Source organism: Schistocerca americana, chromosome X, assembly GCF_021461395.2.
Source record: "Schistocerca americana isolate TAMUIC-IGC-003095 chromosome X, iqSchAmer2.1, whole genome shotgun sequence".
Classification (NCBI taxonomy): Eukaryota; Metazoa; Arthropoda; class Insecta; order Orthoptera; family Acrididae; genus Schistocerca; species Schistocerca americana.
Window position 1 is genome coordinate 649,897,554 of NC_060130.1, and position 6,320 is coordinate 649,903,873.

Below are 6,320 nucleotides of genomic sequence, written 5' to 3' on the forward strand. Positions count from 1 at the left end.
CGGCCCGATGGATCCCTGGAAACCAACCCTAAAAAGAACTGTCAAATTTTAGCTAAATATTGTCACTCACTTCTCAACTGCGAGCCTCCGACAGAACAACTAGATTTCAATCCCCATTCAAATCCACCATCACTTAAAGAGGTAAAGGAAATGATCAATTCTTCAAGAACAACAAGTTTCCAGGGAAAGATGGAATCATAGCGGAAGTATGGAAATTAAATCACAATAATCTCACACAAGAAACCCACAGAATTATATCAAATATTTGGGAAACTGAACAAATACCTGCACAGTGGAAACGTGCACTAATTTACTATCTCCACAAAAAAGGTGCAAAAACCGATCCAAATAATTACAGGGGAATATCACTGCTCTCTGTAATATACAAAATTCTTTCAAAGGCCCTGTTAAACAGACTAGGAAAACAAGCGGACCAGTCGATAGGGGAGTATCAGGCAGGGTTTCGCAAAGGTCGATCTTGCATCGAACAGATACGGAACTTAAAAACGATTTTGCAATTGAGAAGATGTAGAAATACTGTGGTAACTTTTGTCGATTTTAAAACGGCTTACGATTCAATACGTAGACAAACATTATTCCACACTTTAGTGGAGTTCAGGATTGACAGGAAAACAAGGTCAATTATTCAACAGGCATTAACAGATACAACCTCCAAAGTTAAATTCATGGGAGAAACATCAGAAGCATTTCATATCCATACTGGTGTTCGCCAAGGAGATGGAATGTCTCCCCTTCTATTTAACATGGTTTTAGAAAAAAATGTGAGGACATGGGGAAAGGGAATAAAAGGAACCCAGCTTGGTATTAAAAAGAGCAGAGAATCAGGGTGAAGTATCTGGCTTTCGCGGACGATCTTGCCATTCTAACGAACAATAGAGAGGAAGCCAAACTTGCATTGGAAAAACTACACGAAATCTCACAGAAAACTGGGCTACAAATCTCCTACGAGAAACACAGTATATGGAAAAAAACCTGTAGATAACCTCCCCATTACTACCCAATACTGGAAAGTGGCGCAAGTTGCCCACTTCAGATATCTGGGAGAGATAATCCAACCATCATGACTGAACTCAATAGCCAATAAAGACAGAATCTCCAGATTACGAAAAGCGTATAAGCTCACTGGGAATCACTATAATAAGAAATCTATTTCTGTCAATGCGAAACTAAGGCATTAAAACACAATAGTCCTACCAGAAGCATTTTATTCGACAGAAACTACAGTGATTCGTGGTCATACGAAGATCAGAGAGATTGAAAAGCAGGAAAGAAAAATTCTGAGGAAATTATAGGCACCAGTGTTTCGAAAGGGATTTGGAGGAAGAGGCCAACTAGAGGGATTTACAAAGACATAGAAACAATAACAGACACCATTAGAAAGAGAAGGGTGAGATTCTATGGACATATCAGTAGGATGAATAAAAGTAGGCTCACAAGGCAAAACTTTGAGGTAGTAAACAAGAGCAAAAACAAGACAAAGTGGATCACTGAAACAGAACAAGTCATTAAAGAACTGGGGATCACACAAGACAACATAAACGATAGAAAACAGTATAGAAACATCATAAAGAAACACACATTTAAACAAGAACACACGGAGAACAGAACGGGAAAAAGATGGTCGGAAGAACCCAAGGGAGAACACAGTGAACGTATGAAGAGAATTTGGAAAGAACGAAGAAAGAAGAAGAAATCATGACTACTCAAGTTCAATCACTCTCTTAAAATGGAATAATCGAAAATAATAATAAAGAATCGTTATTATAATTATGCTGTGCAACATTTCTTCCACTAAGATGCACATCTGTTACCATTTTCACGTCCATGTTTCAGTTTTTTTAAATTTAGCTGCATATTTCACAACTGTGTCGTGAAGTCGTGATATACACGATGTTATGTTCAAATGTAGGTTATGGCCAAAGAACTAGGACATAGGAGGTGCAAAGATGTTCCGCTTGTATCTGTTTAGTCACCAGCAAATAATTTTCTTTGTATTCAAACAGTGATCTCCAGCAATATAAACATGTACATGAACGTTTATACACCTGAGGATGGGCACAAGCCCGAAACCTGTCGTAGGACGAATAAATAATCTGTTATTGTGACTAACAGCAGAAATTTTTCTACACCCTGTAGCTGGTCATAATATTTTGGCTCATCGGTATTCATCTAATGACAATATGAATAGATATATTGATTAAGAACTAGTAACATTAATATTCCATAATGAATTTCCACTCTGCAAGGAACTGTACGCTGATATGAAACTTCCTCGCGGATTAAAATTGTATGCCTGACCGTGACTCAAACCCAGGTTCAAGTCCCTCTCAGTTTTAATCTGGCAGCGAGTTTTACCATCGATACTAGCTGTACTACTACTACTACTACTACTACTACTGTTTCTGCTGTTGATGATGATGATGATGATGATGCAGACAGTATCAGACATAAGCTGTATTTTTAGGTGTAAAAATGTGATATTTCTGGTATAGCGAGTTTTGAGGGAGAAAAATAGAAAAATTTAGGTACACAGCACCAGCTAAGAACTTTGAGGAATGAGGAGGATCTGATTCGAAAGAAGAATATTTCGTTGTAATGGGTTAACGAAGGCGTACATTATTGTTGTTTTAGATGTATCATTGTTTTTTGACACTTGAGATGTTGATTAAGTTCTCCGATATAATGAGGGAGGTCACTCCGCAATAGAGATGCTTCTATTGAGAAGGACTTCTAGAAATCAATTGAGTGAGTGGACAGAAAGGATTTTGCTCTGATAGGAATGAGTGTTACCATTGTGCTGTTGAAGCATGACTGTTAAGATCGGGAAGAGATATGAGAGGCTATTTACGCTGATAATGAGGCAGAGGAGACAGATTGTATAGAAATAGCTATGCCAGTTTGTACGTAGCCAGGATAGCTATGTATAAGTTTCTAAAATGTGACCAAAAGGTCGACCCTCGCAGGTATCTCGTACGTAGACGCTAATCACAAGTAAAAGCTTCTGTAGATGTTTCTTTTTTTAAATTAAAAGGAGGAGACATTCCTATTACACTTAGAGTCCTTGCCGAGGGAGATAAATTTAAATTTTTCCCGTTTAGGGTGATGGTGGAGATTTCAGATATTTCAGGGTAATGAGACTAGAATGACCAATCAGAAAATATTGGGTTTTGGGTAGACTGACATTTAACCCTGGATGATATTCTCGTCTTGATAATGCACTTACGTGGAACTGAAGGTTTTCAGCATACGTGTGGTGTTTATAGTACAACAGAACTGACGCACGTCATTGACGCACTGTGATAAGAGTACAGGACCTAACACCGCATCCTGGATGACACCTTTTACCCGTCTCTACTGCGATTTTGGTGCTGGACGTAATGCATTGTTTGCACGCACGAGTAAAACAATTACACTGCACCTGGAGAGAAAATGTAGGCTAGTAAATTTGGTAAGTAAAATATTGAAGTCGACAGTGTCAAAGGCTTTGCTAAAATCTAAGATGCACGTAATACTCGTCCCCTGTTTGTCAATGGCTAACTTCAGGTTGCCCGCTCCTTTTACGAAAGCGGGTAATCTGCTGCGCTGTTTGCGAAAAGCTAATTACGTTTCGTCTGCTAACTTACTTGTGGTTAAGTAGTTGATTGGCTAGTAGTAAATTGTATGTATCCTAAGACCCTGGTGAGTGCCGAAATAATGCAAACAGGGCGGCAATCATAGGGTGCCGTGGCAGCGTCCATTTTGGATAGTGGCTAGATAAAACACTTTTTTCAGGCTTCAAGGAAAACACTTGTGGTCAAGGAGTGTTAGAAGATATCTGTTGTTGTGAGCAATATTGTGTCATTAATAAGCTTCATCCTTGAGATTATGATACCATCGTGTCCGTAGACAATCGTCTCATACGTATAATGAATGTTTTGACGGTATTGCCGGTAACATGCACAAGAAAGAATTTTTCGTGCTACCGTCATTTATCCCCATGAAGTAATCAATAATTCTGCTTTGTTTGTAGTTCACTTCTGCTTGTCGGTAAAGTGAAGTATCGGCTTAATTTCTCGGTGGAACAGTATGATCACCCACAACCTTTATTTGACCATACCAAGACCACGCATGTGTCTCCTTAGGTTCTGGCTCTGAGCACTATGGGACTTAACATCTGTGGTCATCAGTACCCTAGAACTTAGAACTAGTTAAACTTAACTAACCCAAGGACATCACACACATTCATGCCCGAGGCAGGATTCGAACCTGCGACCGTAGCGGTCACGCGGTTCCAGACTGAAGCGCCTAGAACCGCACGGCCACACTGGCCGGCTGTCTCCTTAGGACATCTACTCCGCGCCTATTATGGATTAATGTATAGGGATGCCTGAGTTTAGCCCTTTCTCACACCTTTTTCTGACTTTGTTCCGAATCTGCTTGTAATATATATGATTTTCATGGGTTGAACGTAATTTGTATGCCTGGTGTGCAAGGTTTCTATGATTTATGAACTGTTTCACCTCATCATTTTTTCTCTAGTTTCTGGATTTTAGGGGAGCATAATTGTCATTTAGTCGAACACGTTTGTTAGAAAATCCGTAAAAAAATATTTTATGTACGGGAATGGAACGGTAATCGTCTCCTAAACAAATTTTTGGACCTCCGCTACAAGGTGCACACACTGGTGTGTTTGTATGTGTATGGCGTGAGTTGCAGTTTGTTTCTTGGCAATTCTAGTGAGTACGGCATGAAAATCACGCCACGAGAAGAGACGCCAGGTGAAGATACTTAAAGATTACGAATTAGTTTGTCCAAGGTTTTCGTTGCCAGTAAAAATATGAGACTGTGATTACTGGTCGCGTGATGGGTAGGCGCAAACGGAACTACTGTCACATTTGTAGAAGAAATAAAATGCTTGAATTTCACAACTGAGGTGCTCTTGTACAGAAACTTCATGTTAGTGTTACTGGCAATAATGATAACGTCGTATGTATATTAGAGACTTAAGGGAGCGGTTTCGAAACAGTTAATTTCTGTGTTCTTCCTTAAATAATGTAAAATTACCTGCAAGTAAACATTACTGAGATGGTTGATGAACATACCTCAGTAACAACTCTAGAAATAATGTGACAAAGTTTTGGCTTATAGCTTCTGCGTTTTCTCAAACGTTTGCGAACATAGTTTGTTTAATTATTTGAGATCAGGAATAAATTTGCCTCTGGCTGTAAGAATAATCTTCAATTCCTTTTTCGTAAAGAGACAGTGAAATCTTCACACATTCGATCCAATACTATCTGATACTAAGTTAGGCGAGTACATTGCCCTGCTCTACCAGGCTTAAAGGGCTCACTTCCTCGTTAACAACCAGACGAAGGTATTTTCTTTCTATAAGAATGACGCAGGTTACGAAACCTTTCTCCATACATTCATTCGACTTTCTAGGCACTGCATCCTGCTGTTGTACGTATTAAATGTGTGCTTCCAAGTTTCAATAACGAATAACGTCCCATCTTCAATTAACAGTCATGGAGTGTAAGCTGTAGTAAACTCTACCGTGGTCACATGTCAACCAACTGCGTACTCGTTTTCAGCGTAGCGTCATCAAAATGTATATGCCAAGTGGTTGTTTCTTATGAACGTTTCCATATTACACATGTGCGTCTCTAACACATTCTTCGCATAATAGCTCATAACACACAAAATATTCATTTTTGACCATTGCCAAAAATATTGTCTGTAAGAATTTTGCTTGAAAGGATCGTTACAGTCTGCTAGAGGTTAGACTCAGTAAGTGAGCAACACCACAACGATGATCCACTGCTGACCCAAAACATTATGACCACTGCCCACCGTGAGACTGAATGTCACCTGTGGCACTGTGGGCACCTGACGCGGTGAGCAAAATAAACACAGTCCAGTCACTGTAATGTGACCACAGCCTTTTTTTCGACATCAATAACCACTCATAGACGGCAGGTGGCAGCACTAGCAGTGGAGGGTATGTAAAGCATGTCGTGGGAACGCGGTAAGCAATGCCGTCGTTCGCGTGATGAGGAAACGTAGCGATTTATCTGATGTCCAATGTGTATGATTATCGGCTTTCGAGCCAAGGATGGAAGCGTTTCCGAAACGACTAAGTTCGAAAACTGTTCACGTGCCACTATGGTTGAGGTATACCGTGCGTGACAAAATGGCGTTATCCAAAACCGATGCCGAGGCAAGCGTGGTCCACCAAGGGCAATCAATGCCAGGGGTGAACGACGGCTGCGAAGATGTGTACGTGCGAACAGATGTGCAACTGTTGAGCAGCTAACCGCATA